This window comes from Syngnathus floridae, unplaced genomic scaffold (genome assembly GCF_059516105.1).
Source record: "Syngnathus floridae isolate MCC-2025c unplaced genomic scaffold, RoL_Sflo_1.0 HiC_scaffold_64, whole genome shotgun sequence".
Lineage (NCBI taxonomy): Eukaryota > Metazoa > Chordata > Actinopteri > Syngnathiformes > Syngnathidae > Syngnathus > Syngnathus floridae.
In genome coordinates this window covers 156241-175444 of record NW_028284093.1, presented here as the reverse complement: position 1 = coordinate 175444, position 19204 = coordinate 156241, and the positions used below count along the sequence as shown (strand labels likewise).

General features: G+C 46.0%; 1 long non-coding RNA gene across 1 annotated transcript; it reads right to left on the bottom strand.

Moving 5' to 3' along the window:
• Positions 1–16794: 16794 nt before the first annotated feature.
• Positions 16795–18868, bottom strand: LOC148378118 (uncharacterized). The gene is made up of 3 exons (XR_015856170.1): positions 18708–18868; positions 18507–18584; positions 16795–16942 (listed from the first exon to the last, which is right to left on the bottom strand). It is a non-coding gene; the product is annotated as an uncharacterized LOC148378118 (long non-coding RNA).
• Between the last annotated feature and the right edge of the window lie 336 nt (positions 18869–19204).

Here is a 19204-nt window from a genome sequence, read left to right as displayed (position 1 = left end):
ACGCCTTACGTACGCTCACGCCCTCGGCCTCGCAGTAGATCTGCAAAGGGCTGAGGCCGTCTGGGAAACGGACTTGCAGAAACTTCAAGACGGGGGAGCGCCACTCCCTCTCCTGAAAGGCAGAGGCATGCATCCGTCCGTCCGTCCGTCCGTCCGTCCGTCACATCTCTGGCCTCAACACGCTTGTGCGAGTCTTCCCACCTCCAGCTCCAGGATGCGGAACTCAAGCAGTTCGTTTTGGTCTCGGATATCCTGGATGTGCTCTTTCAGACGCGCTTCTTCCGCCTCCATCCGCCTGACCTGAAAAGACAGTCAGACCTCATCTGCGGGGCTTCCCGACAGGTGTGACGCCAAGCGACTCCGCCCAGCGCCTTTCTTTCCGTCACCTTTTCGGCCAACTGCTGATTGCTCTGACGCAGCAGCTGCTTCTCCTCCACCCACTTGACATTCTAGAAGAGACAAACGCGTGGACAGCTTTGGAATGTTGTGTCATTTTCATCCACAAATTCTTTGGTTGACTGGAAAATGACATTTGCTTTTCTCCGCATTTTCCCAGCCACGTTCGGGGGGGGGGGGTTGGTCCAGTAATGCCAGACGGATGAGTGACTGAAGAATGTAGCTATTTTGTCTGAGAAAAAGGTGTGCTCATTGATGAGCTTACCTGTCCTTGTTGCTTCAGCGCTGACTCCAGATCTGCTACTCTGCTTTGATAGTGACCCATTTCTACCATCAGCTTTTCTCTGGTCTGAAAGGAGGAGGAGGGAGGCTCCTCCTCCTCCTTTCAGACCAGAGAACACCCGAGGCTGGGTGAGAACGGGGAGGCTGCGACCCGGCCGGGGGTTGCGGGAAGGGGCGCCACCTTGATCTCCTTCTCGGCGTCGTAGTCCCCTTTCGCTGGTCTGGGCTAGCAGAGCGTAGGCTCGTTGCAGCGCTTGATATTCTTGCGTCAGCTGGCGGTAGCGAAGCTCCGCCTCTTCATGCACACACCAATGCAACACAGCACTAGTACCAGAATCAGTCAGACCGGCGACAAAGCACCCGCGACGCAAAGACGAGTCCGATTCCAGGCTGAAGAGGAATGTTTGGTGCCAATACGCTGGCAGAAATGGCGGGCTACCTCTTCGGGTTCCGTGTCGGGGGTTCTGTCGGTGTGAAAAGACAAGGACGATCCGTCCGAGTCCACCAACACGTCTTCGTCGTAGCCGTAAAATGTTTCGATGACCTGCGGGCGCGGAAGCAAACATCTCTCTGAACAAACTGAAGCGACACCTCACGATGAATCGACGAGAGGAACGATAGCGAGAAAAAGGCCATTTCATCTTGCGCAACACCAAGCAGCCGCAAACAAACAGACTCACCTTGCAGGACCTCACGCTTTGTTCCTCCTCAGAGATTCTCGACGTCGGTATCGTAGCAGCAAATCTCTCTCCTGTCGACACAAATAATCCGCCTTTGAGATTCTTTGGATGCAAAGGGAACGAACGGCTCCGGCGCAGAAACAAACGCGACTCACAATGACATTTCTGACATGAGCTCCTGTCTCCAGAGCCTGAAAAACACGTCACCGGCGATGATTGGAGGGACGCTCGTCTTTTCCAAAAGTGACAACTACAGGGTGTGTCAGGGTTTTCCAGATTATCTTTATCGTATCATTGTGTTGCTTTGACTTTGACTGCGACCTGTAATAAATAATATTATTTATCCCTTATTTATCCCTATCGCTTATCCCTTCCTACACAAAGTCGTAAAACACCCCTTGCTATGTTTTGACTAGAGGTCAAGGGCTTCCTCTATTCAATCCACTCTTACACCCACCCTGTTTCTCTTAATTAAAATGCTCGTGCAGGAGCCGAGAGTCAGACTTCATTCGTACAACGGATGGACTCTCCACCTGCAGGTGTCCAAAAGAACTTACTTGTCTCCCGTGTGGTTCTTGCAAAATAAGTTGGAGCGAGCGCAACTCTAACAGGGTGCATTTTGCCACTAGCTGCCTACGGACAATGACGTCGCGCTCGCGGCTCATGGTTGACGGGCTGAGCAGCCGGGCAAGTCCGTCGTTTTCAGCGCACAGCGAGTGGCAAAGGCGCTGACAAAACGGGAGCTTTGAGCTGCTGAAAACGGCAAAACAAGTCTAAAGCGTGTTCAAACGCGTGCGCACAATGCTCCTGCTTGAAAGGTCGGAATTTAAGGGGCCAATTTTTTGGATGGCGGCCGCCGGCCAAGCTTTGGACGGAAAAGGTTTCCTGGCGACAGCGAGCGAGCGCGGCGCTGCCGTACGTGCACCGAGTCGCCTGCCTGAAGACCTTGGACAAGTCGTCGATGATGTGCCGCTGCTCCACAACTTGAAGGAACTCCATTTCACCGTCCTGCTGGCCGCAACCGCGGTCCAGGTCATTGAGCGAACTAGGCCTTCTCTGTGGAACACAAATGCAGTGGACTCTGTTGGCACGCCGCCGTTGTCCGCGTCGACTTACCAAGCTTGCCATCTCCTCGTTCTCCTGGGTGACAAAGCGCACTTTGTTTTCAAGGCGACACAGCACCAGCGAGAGTTCTTCATTCTTCCTGCTCAGGCGTTTGTTTTTGTACAGGAGTGGCAGAAACTGGCTTTCTGTTTCTCTCAGTCGCTTTAGCTGCAAGCATGAAGTGCGGGATGTGAAAGACGCACAACACGCGGGCCAGAACGTATCCATTCCTTTTGCATCGGTTTGAACGGAATCGTGGCTTTGGCTCCCAATAAAAGACATCTACCAGGCAACCGACTCGCCGCGCCGCTCAACTAATAAGCAAGCGCAATGGGTGCCTCGCTGGATGGCGCGCATCAAACGTAGCGCAAACCTTCAAGCGTGCCGTCAATAAATTACCAGTTCATTGCGCTCTTCAGAAAGCAGGGCGTTTCGATCCTCCAGTTTCCTGATGACTGCGCTGAGCTCAGCGATTTTCAGATGAAACCGTCGCGTGTCCCGATCCTCCTGAGACTGAAAACGCCCCGCAACACACACACACAAGCACTCGTTCAAAGTTCAAAACTGTTTTTGTGCTACCTTCCTCCAGCAACGAACTAAGTCATGCGTACTGCAAGTGTGTGATGAGGTGGCTTACGCAATGAAGAGGATTGCTAGTAGCGGCGTTGACCCCACTTCCAGGGTAGTTTAGGCCCGCCCTTTGGGAATCCCTCAGGGCAGCGATCTGCTGCTCGGCAGCCTGAGTCTGCAGCTGAAGGCGGTGGACGTGGCCGGCCCCAGGGCTTCATCCAAAACACTAACCGCTCTGTCTTTCAGCTTGATCTCATCCGTCTGGATGTACAAACGGGGAGCGCTCAGGCAGGCGGGCAAACTCATTTGCCAGAATTGTGACAAAAACAAAGAGAGCAACCGGCCAATTTTTTTCTGGAATCGACTAGAACACCTTTGCTGTGACAAAAGCGAAGCGAGCAACCGGACATTTTCTTCTTGTGAAATAGAATAGAATAGAATGCCTTAGGTGTCATTGCACTGCAGGTATACAACGAAATTGGGAACATAGCCACGCACCGCGCATCTGATCAGTCCTACCAGTCGGCGGATCTCCCTCTCGCAGTCTCTCTTGGTTCGGCTCAGCTCCTCCCGATGCTGGTGATGAGCCGATCGGAGCTCGGCCGCTCGGGACTGCCAGGCCTGCTGGGCCGCTGCCAGGGCTTCTTCCGCGCTCCTGGTGGAGGCGACACCGCTCGGTCTCCCGACACCGCCGCGTCTCCTCCACCTCCGCCAGCAAAGCGCCCCCCCTCCTCACCTGAGCAGACATTGCGCCACACCGGGCCGTTGAGACCGCAACGGAGCGCCGCGACGCTTACTGGGGACAAGCTACACAATACGGTAGCGGCCGCATCGAAGCCCGACGTGGCGTGCGGATAGTCAGACACGGATAGAGCGGATCACCTTGTCCATGGAGCCGTCCCTCAGGCTGAGGACCAAGGCATTCAGTCGCTGGATCTCTCCATCTTTGATTTTGATCACTCTCATCAGCTCCATTTCATGCTGCCGCAGTAATGTCTCCCTGGTAATGGCTAACTCTTTCTGCTTCTCCTCATGGAGTTTGCTTTTGAGTTCCGTCATGGCGGCGGTGGCACGGTGGTGCTCCGCCCGCAGGTCCTGACTTCTCTCTCTCTCCAGACAGCTGACCTGACATGACTTAGACTTAGACAAACTTTATTGTCATCTTGTCTGCACATGGTGCATACAAAACGAAATTCCGTTGCATACGTCTTACAACAAAGTAGTGATATTGCAGTTGAATAGAAGTAACATATCCTATGAAAATATATATATATACATATATACTATATATATATATATATATATATTAAAAATAAGTATAAAGTGCAGCAGTGATAATTATGCAATAGTGCAAGTAGGCAAAACAGTATTCAAGAGTGTGCAGAGGAATGCTAAACCATGTATTAAACTTCTATTTAAAGGGTTTATACAAGTTCAGTAAAGTTGGTAGTGCGAGATAGTGCAAGATAGAGGTCCGTAGTGTCATAAAGTACAGTTCTGTGAATGTGTGATGCAGAGTTCAGTTTAGAGCTCAACAGTTCTAGTGTTCAACAGTCTGATGACAGCAGGGAAAAAGCTGTTGCAGAACCTGGTGGACCTGCAGCGGATGCTGCAAACCTCTTCCCAGAGGGCAGCAGGGAGAACAGTCCATGGTGGGGGTGTGATGGGTCATTGATGATGTTACGGGCACGGGACATGCAGCGCTGAGATGAAATGTCCTGAATGGAGGGAAGAGGAGCCCCTATGATCCTCTCTGCTGTCCTCACCACTCTCCTCACGTTCTTCCAATCGGAGGCGGTGCAGCCTCCACACCACACAGAGAGACAGCTTGTCAGAATGCTCTCTATGGTGCTCCTGTAGAACGTCCTCATGATGGGTGGGGGCAGGTGGGCTCTCCTCATCCTCCGCAGGAAGTACAAGCGCTTCTGTGCCCTCTTGACCAGTGCCGTAGTGTTCATAGTCCAGGTGAGGTCTTCTGTGATGTGGACCCCCAGGAATTTGGTGGTGCTGACCACCTCCACAGCTGAGCTGTTGATGATCAGTGGAGCGTGGTGAGGCTGTTTTTTCCTGAAGTCGACGATGATCTCCTTCATCTTCTCCTCATTCAGGATCAGGCTGTTTTCTCTGCACCAGCCCACCAGCTGCTCCACCTCCTCTCTGTAGTCCAGGTCGTTGTTGTCTCTGATGAGCCCCACCACCGTTGTGTCGTCTGCTGACTTCACGATGTGATTGGTGGTGAACCTGAGGACGCAGTCGTGTGTCATCAGGGTGCACAGCAGGGGGCTCAGGACGCAGCCCTGAAGGGAGCCTGTGCTGAGGGTGATGACATCAGAGGTGTTCTGTCCGACCCGGACTGACTGAGGTCTGTTGGTGAGGAAGTCTAGCAGCCAGTTGCGAAGGGGGGTGTTGAAGCCCAGGTGTTCCAATTTTCCTACCAGATGCTGTGGGATGATGGTGTTAAACGCTGAGCTGAAGTCCAGGAACAGCCTCCGCACATGGGTGTTCTTCTCCTCCAGGTGAGCCAGGCTCAGGTGAAGAACGGAGGAGATGGCGTCCTGAGTGGAGCGGTTTTGCCGGTCGGCAAACTGGAACGGGTCAAATAATAGGGGGAGTCTGGAAACGATGTGACCTTTAAGCAGCCTTTCGAAGCACTTCATCATAACCGGAGTCAGTGCAACAGGCCGGTAATCATTAAATGAGGTGATTTGAGGTTTCTTCGGCACCGGAATGATGGAGGCAGTCTTAAAGCACGCCGGCACTGTGGCTTGGCCCAGCGAGGTGTTAAAAATGTCTGTGATGACCCCAGCCAGATGACTTGCACATTCCCTGAACACACGCCCAGGAATGTTGTCGGGGCCAGGGGCCTTACAGGGGTTGACTCTCCTCAGGGTCTTCAACACATTGGCGGAGTCAAGGCAGAGTACCTCCTCTTCCTGATGGGGGACAGTTTTAACTGCTGGAGTGCCGTTTAGTGCCTCGAACCTCCCAAAGAAATTATTTAGACCATTTAGAAAGTCAGCATCAACTACACCCACCGGGGGGGGGGAGGGTGAGTTGTAGTCTGTAATCGCCCGTATGCCTTGCCACATACTCCTGATGTTTTTGACGTCGTGGAAACGATCCTGAAATTTTCGACTGCGGTCTCGCTTCGCTATCCTGATGGCACGGTTCAAGTTGGCTCTCGCTGTCCTCAGTGTCTCCTTGTCGCCAGACTTGAAGGCAGAGTTCCGCGCTCGTAGCGTTTGACGTACCTCCTCAGTCATCCAGGGTCGTTGGTTGCCCCGGGTGATGATATTCTTAGTGGTGCTGACGTCCTCGGTGCATTTGTTGATGTAGGCTGACACAGTCATGGCACACGCATGTCTAATCTACATCGGGAAAACTGGGAGGGAGGGAGGCAGGCAGGGAGGCAGGCAGGGAGGCAGGCAGGGAGGCAGGCAGTGTCTGTCTGTTGAGGTTTTCACCTTGTTCTTCTCCTGCTGAAGTTCTAACTGGACGTCCATCAGTTTGGTTCTCAGCTCGTCATTGGCGGCCTGAAGGGCGTCCGTTCGCTCCGCCTTGGCCCGCCCTGCCGGAGCTCGTTTGGACATCTCTTACTCGAGTCTCGCCCGGTCGTCAGTCAGAGATCACAACATTTGTACCTGGAGAGCACAAACGCAGCGCTGTTTTCCACTGGCTTCGAACTCAACTTCAATCGGTACCGTAACTTACAACATCATAAACATAGAACTAGCTTGACTTATTCATTGAATAAATGCATTTGGTTCTTCAAAACTGCATCACGCAACATAGCGTGACCGAGACGGCCGTTATCCACCTGCGTGAAGTTATTTGGTGAAATGAATGAGATGTTTAAGACACCATCGTTCTGTCTCTATGTAGATGAAGGGAAATAATCGATTGCTGAAGGTCCAAAGGTGTTGTGATAAACAAATAAACATATTAGTGATTAGTGACATATTTGTGATAAACATATTAGGCAGGATAATCACATATGTTAACGTGACTGCCCACACTGTATTTATTTATGGTTATTTGTTAAATCGAGTACTGTTAGACATGAAATAGGAAGTGTTTAACATAAATGGAAGACGAAAGGGGTACTCACCATTGTAGCTCCTGCTGGTCAATGATACGAGCCTCTTCTTGCAGTGGAAAACATACAGCCAACAAACACCGTGGAACCTAAAGGAATGAAATTAAACATTAACATTTAGCCTCAACCAACATTCACAGATACAACGCAACGCAAACTACACAAACGTAAATCTTTTTAAACACAATGAGTTGTACTTACCGTGTACGCTCTAGACGGTCCACTTGCAAGCAGAAAATAAAGATATTTCTGTTGATAATCGTCGTGTTTGTATCCGGTGTCTCGCTCAAGGCCATTGCGCCCACAGATTTGAATTTTGGCGAGAGTTCAGCCTATTGACGTCATTTCCGCGGTGTAATACCCGCATATCTGAAACGGCAAAGTTAAGAGTAGAGTTAAATAAAGTTTTTAGTCAACGCAATAATTTACAACCGTTGACCAGTCGAAATAATCGTCGAAATTTGGCGTCTGTGGCTGGAAGCAGACGCCGAGTTCGACATTCCTCCCAAACGCCACACTCCCTCGCTTTTCAGGGCTAAAAAAAAACAGTTGTAATTACCTTGTACGCTCTAGACGGTCAAGTTGCAAGCTGAAAACAAAAATATTTGCCTTGTTAGTCATCGTGTTACTAACCGCTGTGTCTTGTTTGCCAGAACTGCCGCTTTCCTACTTCCTGTTGCAAGCCACGCCCACGGATTATAATTTTGCCGTGAGTTCCGCCTATTGACGTCATGTCCGCGTCACATGACTGCGACGTAATATTATCTAAAACTGTTTGTGCGGTATTGTGTTGTTCTGTGCGGTATTGTGTTATTCTGTGCGGCGTCGTGTTGTTCTGTGCGGCGTCGTGTTGTTCAGTGCGACGTCGTGTTGTTCAGTGCGGCATGGTGTTGTTCAGTGCGGCATGGTGTTGTTCAGTGCGGCATGGTGTTGTTCAGTGCGGCATAATGTTGTTCAGTGCGGCATAATGTTGTTCAGTGCGGCATGGTGTTGTTCAGTGCGGCATGGTGTTGTTCAGTGCGGCATGGTGTTGTTCAGTGCGGCATAATGTTGTTCAGTGCGCCATAATGTTGTTCAGTGCGGCATGGTGTTGTTCAGTGCGGGATGGTGTTGTTCAGTGCAGGATGGTGTTGTTCAGTGCGGCATGGTGTTGTTCAATGCGGCATGGTGTTGTTCAGTGCGGGATGGTGTTGTTCAGTGCGGCATGGTGTTGTTCAGTGCGGCATAATGTTGTTCAGTGCAGCATGGTGTTGTTCAGTGCGGCATGGTGTTGTTCAGTGCGACATAATGTTGTTTAGTGCGGCATAATGTTGTTCAGTGCGGCATAATGTTGTTCAGTGCGGCATGGTGTTGTTCAGTGCGGCATGGTGTTGTTCAGTGCGGCATGGTGTTGTTCAGTGCAGGATGGTGTTGTTCAGTGCGGCATGGTGTTGTTCAATGCGGCATGGTGTTGTTCAGTGCGGGATGGTGTTGTTCAGTGCAGGATGGTGTTGTTCAGTGCGGCATGGTGTTGTTCAGTGCGGAATGGTGTTGTTCAGTGCGGCATGGTGTTGTTCAGTGCGGCATGGTGTTGTTCAGTGCAGGATGGTGTTGTTCGATGCGGGATCGTGTTGTTCAGTGCGGCATGGTGTTGTTCAGTGCGGCATGGTGTTGTTCAGTGCGGCATAATGTTGTTCAGTGCGGCATGGTGTTGTTCAGTGCGGCATGGTGTTGTTCAGTGCGGCATGGTGTTGTTCAGTGCGGCATGGTGTTGTTCAGTGCGGCATAATGTTGTCCAGTTTGCCATAATGTTGTTCAGTGCGGCATGGTGTTGTTTAGTGCGGGATGGTGTTGTTCAGTGCAGGATGGTGTTGTTCAGTGCGGCATGGTGTTGTTCAATGCGGCATGGTGTTGTTCAGTGCGGGATGGTGTTGTTCTGTGCGGCATGGTGTTGTTCAGTGCGGCATAATGTTGTTCAGTGCGGCATGGTGTTGTTCAGTGCGGCATGGTGTTGTTCAGTGCGGCATGGTGTTGTTCAGTGCGGCATGGTGTTGTTCAGTGCGGAATGGTGTTGTTCAGTGCGGCATGGTGTTGTTCAGTGCGGGATGGTGTTGTTCAATGCGGGATCATGTTGTTCAGTGCGGGGTGGTGTTGTTCAGTGCAGGATGGTGTTGTTCAGTGCAGGATGGTGTTGTTCAGTGCGGCATGGTGTTGTTCAATGCAGGATCGTGTTGTTCAGTGCAGCATAATGTTGTTCAGTGCAGCATGGTGTTGTTCAGTGCGGCATGGTGTTGTTCAATGCGGCATGGTGTTGTTCAGTGCGGGATGGTGTTGTTCAGTGCGGCATGGTGTTTTTCAGTGCGGCATAATGTTGTTCAGTGCGGCATGGTGTTGTTCAGTGCGGCATGGTGTTGTTCAGTGCAGGATGGTGTTGTTCAGTGCGGCATGGTGTTGTTCAATGCAGGATCGTGTTGTTCAGTGCAGCATAATGTTGTTCAGTGCAGCATGGTGTTGTTCAGTGCGGCATGGTGTTGTTCAATGCGGCATGGTGTTGTTCACTGCGGGATGGTGTTGTTCAATGCGGGATCGTGTTGTTCAGTGCGGCATAATGTTGTTCAGTGCAGCATGGTGTTGTTCAGTGCGGCATGGTGTTGTTCAGTGCGACATAATGTTGTTTAGTGCGGCATAATGTTGTTCAGTGCGGCATAATGTTGTTCAGTGCGGCATGGTGTTGTTCAGTGCGGCATGGTGTTGTTCAGTGCGGCATGGTGTTGTTCAGTGCAAGATGGTGTTGTTCAGTGCGGCATGGTGTTTAATGCGGCATGGTGTTGTTCAGTGCGGGATGGTGTTGTTCAGTGCAGGATGGTGTTGTTCAGTGCGGCATGGTGTTGTTCAGTGCGGAATGGTGTTGTTCAGTGCGGCATGGTGTTGTTCAGTGCGGCATGGTGTTGTTCAGTGCAGGATGGTGTTGTTCAATGCGGGATCGTGTTGTTCAGTGCGGCATGGTGTTGTTCAGTGCAGCATGGTGTTGTTCAGTGCGGCATAATGTTGTTCAGTGCGGCATGGTGTTGTTCAGTGCGGCATGGTGTTGTTCAGTGCGGCATGGTGTTGTTCAGTGCGGCATGGTGTTGTTCAGTGCGGCATAATGTTGTCCAGTGCGCCATAATGTTGTTCAGTGCGGCATGGTGTTGTTTAGTGCGGGATGGTGTTGTTCAGTGCAGGATGGTGTTGTTCAGTGCGGCATGGTGTTGTTCAATGCGGCATGGTGTTGTTCAGTGCGGGATGGTGTTGTTCAGTGCGGCATGGTGTTGTTCAGTGCGGCATAATGTTGTTCAGTGCGGCATGGTGTTGTTCAGTGCGGCATGGTGTTGTTCAGTGCGGCATGGTGTTGTTCAGTGCGGCATGGTGTTGTTCAGTGCGGAATGGTGTTGTTCAGTGCGGCATGGTGTTGTTCAGTGCGGGATGGTGTTGTTCAATGCGGGATCGTGTTGTTCAGTGCGGGGTGGTGTTGTTAAGTGCAGGATGGTGTTGTTCAGTGCAGGATGGTGTTGTTCAGTGCGGCATGGTGTTGTTCAATGCGGCATGGTGTTGTTCAGTGCAGGATGGTGTTGTTCAGTGCGGGATGGTGTTGTTCAGTGCGTTATAATGTTGTTCAGTGCGGCATGGTGTTGTTCAGTGCAGCGTAATGTTGTTCAGTGCGGCATGGTGTTGTTCAGTGCGGAATGGTGTTGTTCAGTGCGGCATGGTGTTGTTCAGTGCGGGATGGTGTTGTTCAGTGCGGCATGGTGTTGCTCAGTGCGGCATGGTGTTGTTCAGTGCGGGATGGTGTTGTTCATTGCGGCATGGTGTTGTTCAGTGCGGCATGGTGTTGTTCAGTGCGGCATGGTGTTGTTCAGTGCGGCATAATGTTGTTCAGTGCGCCATAATGTTGTTCAGTGCGGCATGGTGTTGTTCAGTGCGGGATGGTGTTGTTCAGTGCAGGATGGTGTTGTTCAGTGCGGCATGGTGTTGTTCAATGCGGGATCGTGTTGTTCAGTGCGGCATGGTGTTGTTCAGTGCGGCATAATGTTGTTCAGTGCGGCATAATGTTGTTCAGTGCGGCATAATGTTGTTCAGTGCGGCATAATGTTGTTCAGTGCGGCATAATGTTGTTCAGTGCGGGATGGTGTTGTTCATTGCAGCATGGTGTTGTTCAGTGCGGCATGGTGTTGTTCAGTGCGGCATGGTGTTGTTCAGTGCGGGATGGTGTTGTTCAGTGCAGGATGGTGTTGTTCAGTGCGGCATGGTGTTGTTCAGTGCGGCATGGTGTTGTTCATTTCGGCATAATGTTGTTCAGTGCGGTATAATGTTGTTTAGTGCGGCATGGTGTTGTTCAGTGCGGGATGGTGTTGTTCAGTGCGTTATAATGTTGTTCAGTGCGGCATGGTGTTGTTCAGTGCGGCATGGTGTTGTTCAGTGCGGCATGGTGTTGTTCAGTGCGGCATAATGTTGTTCAGTGCGGCATAATGTTGTTCAGTGCGGCATGGTGTTGTTCAGTGCGGGATGGTGTTGTTCAGTGCGGGATGGTGTTGTTCAGTGCGGTATGGTGTTCAATGCGGAATGGTGTTGTTCAGTGCAGGATGGTGTTGTTCAGTGCGGCATGGTGTTGTTCAGTGCGGCATAATGTTGTTTAGTGCGGCATGGTGTTGTTCAGTGCGGGATGGTGTTGTTCAGTGCGTTATAATGTTGTTCAGTGCGGCATGGTGTTGTTCAGTGCAGCGTAATGTTGTTCAGTGCGGCATGGTGTTGTTCAGTGCGGAATGGTGTTGTTCAGTGCGGCATGGTGTTGTTCAGTGCGGCATGGTGTTGTTCAGTGCAGCGTAATGTTGTTCAGTGCGGGATGGTGTTGTTCAGTGCGGCATGGTGTTCAATGCGGAATGGTGTTGTTCAGTGCAGGATGGTGTTGTTCAGTGCGGCATGGTGTTGTTCAGTGCGGCATAATGTTGTTCAGTGCGGCATGGTGTTGTTCAGTGCGGCATGGTGTTGTTCAGTGCGGCATGGTGTTGTTCAGTGCGGCATAATGTTGTTCAGTGCGGCATGGTGTTGTTCAGTGCGGCATGGTGTTGTTCAGTGCGGCATAATGTTCAGTGCGGCATAATGTTGTTCAGTGCGGCATGGTGTTGTTCAGTGCGGGATGGTGTTGTTCAGTGCAGGATGGTGTTGTTCAGTGCGGCATGGTGTTCAGTGCGGGATGGTGTCTTTCAGTGCGGCATGGTGTCGTTCAGTGCGGCATGGTGTCTTTCAGTGCGGCATGGTGTCGTTCAGTGAGGCATGGTGTTGTTCAGTGCGGCATGGTGTTGTTTAGTGCGGCATGGTGTTGTTCAGTGCGGGATGGTGTTGTTCAGTGTGGCATGGTGTTCAGTGCGGCATGGTGTTGTTCAGTGCGGTATCGTGTTGTTCAGTGCGGTATCGTGTTTCTCAGTGCGGTATCGTGTTTTTCAGTGCAGTATCGTTGTGTTGTTCGTATTGTGTTTAACACTTAGCCTCTAACACTTAGCCTCTAACACTTAGCCTCTAGCATCTAGAAGGTAAATAAATAGGAAGGAAGGACTCACCGGTGACGTCTTCGCCCACGTCCAAGCGTTGTACTTTGTATTTTCATCCTTCTGACAGTGGAAAACATAGCCAACAAACACCGTGGAACCTAAACGAATGAAAGAAAACTATCATTTGGCCACAACCAACATTCACAGATACAACACAATGTGACGTGCGGGGTTGAGGTTAAAGGTTGAGTGCAGGGCCCTCGTTTTAAACTACTTTTTTGAAAAGGATTGGGAACAAGTAAGACGTATTTAATTTATTTAATGGGAAGTAGTAAGAGCTATTGAATTTAATCTATGTATTATATTCTATTGTATTGTATTCTGTTGTATTCTTTTGGATTGTATTCACACTAACCCCACTAAAACTTCAGCCCACAAAAACTCGCCTCTGGCGCCTAGCCTCTGGCACTTAGCCTCTAACACTTAGCCTTTAACACTTAGCCTTTAACACTTAGCCTTTAACACTTAGCCTAGAAGGTGAATAAATAGGGTTAAAGGTTGAGTGAAGGGACCTCGTTTTAAACTACTTTTTTGTAAAGGAGTGGGAACAAGTAAGACGTATTTAATTTATTTAATGGGAAGTAGTAAGACTTATTAAATTTATTTAATCTACTTTTCTTCCCAGGCAAAATTTGATGTGCTGCAATTCCAAATTTCCAAAGTGAATGAAGGAATGAAGTCCTTTAAATTATGATTTTGTATAAATACTAGGCATTAACACAAAATCGACGGCACAAAATGGGCAGACTTTACTTGTTTGAAAAGGACTGGTTACAAGACAGACTTTTTTAATTTATTTAATGGGAAGAAGACTTATTTAGTTTAATTGATCTATTTTTGTTCCCTGCCAAAATTCGATTTGCTGCAATTCCAAATTTCCAAAGTGAATGAAGGAAAGAAGTCGTTTAAATTATGATTTTGTTTAAATACTAGGCATAGACACAAAATCTACGGCACAAAATGGGCAGACTTTACTTGTTTGAAGAGGACTGGTTACAAGACAGACTTTTCTGATTTATTTAATGGGAAGAAGACTTATTTAGTTTATTTAATCTATTTTTGTTCCCTGGCAAAATTGGATTTGCTGAAATTGTATTTTGCCAAATCTTGCCTTGAGACCTGATAGGAAGTATTAAACGCTTAGTTAAATCAATACAAGTTGGTAATAAGAGCGAGTAATGTTGGTTGAACCGATGAATGAAGGTTGAAAGCAATTTAAATTATGACTTTGTATAAATACTAGATATTAACAGAACATCTACTGCGCGAAATGGGCAGAGTTTACTTGTTTGAGAAGGAGTGGCTTATTCAAAACTAAGATTTATTTAATCTGTTTGTTCCCAGGCAAAATTGGATGTGATGCAATTCCAAATTTCACCACATGATGGTGCCCAATTTTGACTTCATAGGACATATTAAACACTTAGCTTGTTATTATGTTCAAGGTAATCAGATTTGTTTATTATTCTAATGGCCTCTTCAAAACTATTCTGGATTACTACTTTGGATCTATTCTACATTACTTGGCAACAACATACTCTGTAACAGATTAGGCAGTATAATCATATCTGTTAACTTGAGAGTGCCCACACTCAATCTACTTATCGTGATGTTTTAAATCAATTACTGTTAGACATTATTTGTCTGATAATCTACCAAATCTTTGAATTGAAGAATTTGTGATTTAATTAATAGCTTGTTGTTATGTTAAGGGTAATCAGACTTGTATATAATTCTAATGGCCTTCTTTTGAAAACTATTCTGAATTACAACTTTGGATCTTATATTACTTTGCAACAATCTACTCCGTGACAGATTAGGCAGTATAATCACATATGTTAACTTCAGTGCCCACACTGTATTTATTTATGGTTATTTGTTAAATCAAGTACTGTTAGACATGAAATAGGAAGTGTTTAACATAAATGTTATGGCTACTCACCATTGTAGCTCGCTCCTGGTCAATGATACGAGCCTCTTCTTGCAGTGGAAAACTTGCAGCCAACAAACACCGTGGAACCTAAAGGAATGAAATTAAACATTAACATTTCGCCTCGACCAATTTTCACACGTACAACGCAACGCGGCTACACTTCTGCTATTACAAACGTAAATCTCCTTAAACACAATGAGTGTTACTTACCGTGTACGCTCTAGACGGTCCAGTTGCAAGCAGAAAATAAAGATATTTCTGTTGATAATCGTCGCTGCTCAGTGGCTCACGGCCATCGCGCCAACAGATTTGAATTTTGGCGGAGGTTCGGGCAATTACGTCATATCCACGGCACATGACTGCGACGTAATACCCGCTTATCTGAAACGGCAGTTAAAAGTAGAGTTACATCAAGTTTTCTTGGAACCTAAACGAATGAAAGAAAACTATCATTTGGCCACAACCAACATTCACAGATACAACACAACGTGCGGGGTTGGGGTTAAAGATTGAGTGAAGGGCCCTCGTTTTAAACTACTGTTTTGAAAAGGAGTGGGAACAAGTAAGACGTACTTAATTTATTTAATGGGAAGTAGTAAGACTTATTAAATTTATTTAATCTACTTTTCTTCCCAGGCAAAATTTGATGTGCTGCAATTCCAAATTTCCAAAGTGAATGAAGGAATGAAGTCCTTTAAATTATGATTTTGTATAAATACTAGGCATTAACACAAAATCGACGGCACAAAATGGGCAGACTTTACTTGTTTGAAAAGGACTGGTTACAAGACAGACTTTTTTAATTTATTTAATGGGAAGAAGACTTATTTAGTTTAATTGATCTATTTTTGTTCCCTGGCAAAATTCGATTTGCTGCAATTCCAAATTTCCAAAGTGAATGAAGGAAAGAAGTCGTTTAAATTATGATTTTGTTTAAATACTAGGCATAGACACAAAATCTACGGCACAAAATGGGCAGACTTTACTTGTTTGAAGAGGACTGGTTACAAGACAGACTTTTCTGATTTATTTAATGGGAAGAGGACTTATTTAGTTTATTTAATCTATTTTTGTTCCCTGGCAAAATTGGATTTGCTGAAATTGTATTTTGCCAAATCTCGATTTGAGACCTGATAGGAAGTATTAAACGCTTAGTTAAATCAATACAAGTTGGTAATAAGAGCGAGTAATGTTGGTTGAACCGATGAATGAAGGTTGAAAGCAATTTAAATTATGACTTTGTATAAATACTAGATATTAACAGAACATCTACTGCGCAAAATGGGCAGAGTTTACTTGTTTGAGAAGGAGTGGCTTATTCAAAACTAAGATTTATGTAATCTGTTTGTTCCCAGGCAAAATTGGATGTGATGCAATTCCAAATTTCACCACATGATGGTGCCCAATTTTGACTTCATAGGACATATTAAACACTTAGCTTGTTATTATGTTCAAGGTAATCAGATTTGTTTATCATTCTAATGGCCTCTTCAAAACTATTCTGGATTACTACTTTGGATCTATTCTACATTACTTGGCAACAACATACTCTGTAACAGATTAGGCAGTATAATCACATATGTTAACTTGAGAGTGCCCACACTCAATCTACTTATCGTGATGTGTTAAATCAATTACTGTTAGACATTATTTGTCTGATAATCTACCAAATCTTTGAATTGAAGAATTTGTGATTTAATTAATAGCTTGTTCAGGGTAATCAGACTTGTATATAATTCTAATGGCCTTCTTTTGAAAACTATTCTGAATTACAACTTTGGATCTTATATTACTTTGCAACAATCTACTCCGTGACAGATTAGGCAGTATAATCACATATGTTAACTTCAGTGCCCACACTGTATTTATTTATGGTTATTTGTTAAATCAAGTACTGTTAGACATGAAATAGGAAGTGTTTAACATAAACGTTATGGCTACTCACCATTGTAGCTCGCTCCTGGTCAATGATACGAGCCTCTTCTTGCAGTGGAAAACTTGCAGCCAACAAACACCGTGGAACCTAAAGGAATGAAATTAAACATTAACATTTCGCCTCGACCAATTTTCACACGTACAACGCAACGCGGCTACACTTCTGCTATTACAAACGTAAATCTCCTTAAACACAATGAGTGTTACTTACCGTGTACGCTCTAGACGGTCCAGTTGCAAGCAGAAAATAAAGATATTTCTGTTGATAATCGTCGCTGCTCAGTGGCTCACGGCCATCGCGCCAACAGATTTGAATTTTGGCGGAGGTTCGGGCAATTACGTCATATCCGCGGCATTTGACTGCGACGTAATACCCGCTTATCTGAAACGGCAGTTAAAAGTAGAGTTACATCAAGTTTTCTTGGAACCTAAACGAATGAAAGAAAACTATCATTTGGCCACAACCAACATTCACAGATACAACACAACGTGCGGGGTTGAGGTTAAAGATTGAGTGAAGGGCCCTCGTTTTAAACTACTGTTTTGAAAAGGAGTGGGAACAAGTAAGACGTATTTAATTTATTTAATGGGAAGTAGTAAGACTTATTAAATTTATTTAATCTACTTTTCTTCCCAGGCAAAATTTGATGTGCTGCAATTCCAAATTTCCAAAGTGAATGAAGGAATGAAGTCCTTTAAATTATGATTTTGTATAAATACTAGGCATTAACACAAAATCGACGGCACAAAATGGGCAGACTTTACTTGTTTGAAAAGGACTGGTTACAAGACAGACTTTTTTAATTTATTTAATGGGAAGAAGACTTATTTAGTTTAATTGATCTATTTTTGTTCCCTGCCAAAATTCGATTTGCTGCAATTCCAAATTTCCAAAGTGAATGAAGGAAAGAAGTCGTTTAAATTATGATTTTGTTTAAATACTAGGCATAGACACAAAATCTACGGCACAAAATGGGCAGACTTTACTTGTTTGAAGAGGACTGGTTACAAGACAGACTTTTCTGATTTATTTAATGGGAAGAGGACTTATTTAGTTTATTTAATCTATTTTTGTTCCCTGGCAAAATTGGATTTGCTGAAATTGTATTTTGCCAAATCTCGATTTGAGACCTGATAGGAAGTATTAAACGCTTAGTTAAATCAATACAAGTTGGTAATAAGAGCGAGTAATGTTGGTTGAACCGATGAATGAAGGTTGAAAGCAATTTAAATTATGACTTTGTATAAATACTAGATATTAACAGAACATCTACTGCGCAAAATGGGCAGAGTTTACTTGTTTGAGAAGGAGTGGCTTATTCAAAACTAAGATTTATGTAATCTGTTTGTTCCCAGGCAAAATTGGATGTGATGCAATTCCAAATTTCACCACATGATGGTGCCCAATTTTGACTTCATAGGACATATTAAACACTTAGCTTGTTATTATGTTCAAGGTAATCAGATTTGTTTATCATTCTAATGGCCTCTTCAAAACTATTCTGGATTACTACTTTGGATCTATTCTACATTACTTGGCAACAACATACTCTGTAACAGATTGGGCAGTATAATCACATATGTTAACTTGAGAGTGCCCACACTCAATCTACTTATCGTGATGTGTTAAATCAATTACTGTTAGACATTATTTGTCTGATAATCTACCAAATCTTTGAATTGAAGAATTTGTGATTTAATTAATAGCTTGTTCAGGGTAATCAGACTTGTATATAATTCTAATGGCCTTCTTTTGAAAACTATTCTGAATTACAACTTTGGATCTTATATTACTTTGCAACAATCTACTCGGTGACAGATTAGGCAGTATAATCACATATGTTAACTTCAGTGCCCACACTGTATTTATTTATGGTTATTTGTTAAATCAAGTACTGTTAGACATGAAATAGGAAGTGTTTAACATAAATGTTATGGCTACTCACCATTGTAGCTCGCTCCTGGTCAATGATATGAGCCTCTTCTTGCAGTGGAAAACTTGCAGCCAACAAACACCGTGGAACCTAAAGGAATGAAATTAAACATTAACATTTCGCCCGGACCAACATTCACACGTACAACGCAACGCGGCTACACTTCTGCTATTACAAACGTAAATCTCCTTAAACACAACGAGTGTTACTTACCGTGTACGCTCTAGGCAAAATTGGATGTGATGCAATTCCAAATCTATCTGAAACGGCAGTTAAAAGTAGAGTTACATCAAGTTTTCTTTTTTAATCAACACAATCATTTACAACCGTTGACCAGAAAGAATCGTCGAAATTCGACGTCCCCCACAAACGCCACGCTCACTCGCTTTTCAGGGCAACAAAAGTACTTCTTTTTAAAAACGATGAGTTGTACTTACCGTGTACGCTCTGGACGGTCCAGTTGCAAGCAGAAAATAAAAATATTTCTCTTGTTAGTCGTATGTTACCATCCGCTGTGTCTTTGTCAACATCGCCGCCATTTTCCTACTTCCTGCTGCGAGCCACGCCCACGGATTTAAATTTGGGCGGAAGCTCTTTCCATTGGCGTCGTTTTCGCGTATAGCAAATCCGATTGGTTGGGAAGGGGGCACGGTTATGCAGCCGAGGAGTCCTGTGATCGGTGGGATGTAAAGTAGGCGTCGACGTCACGT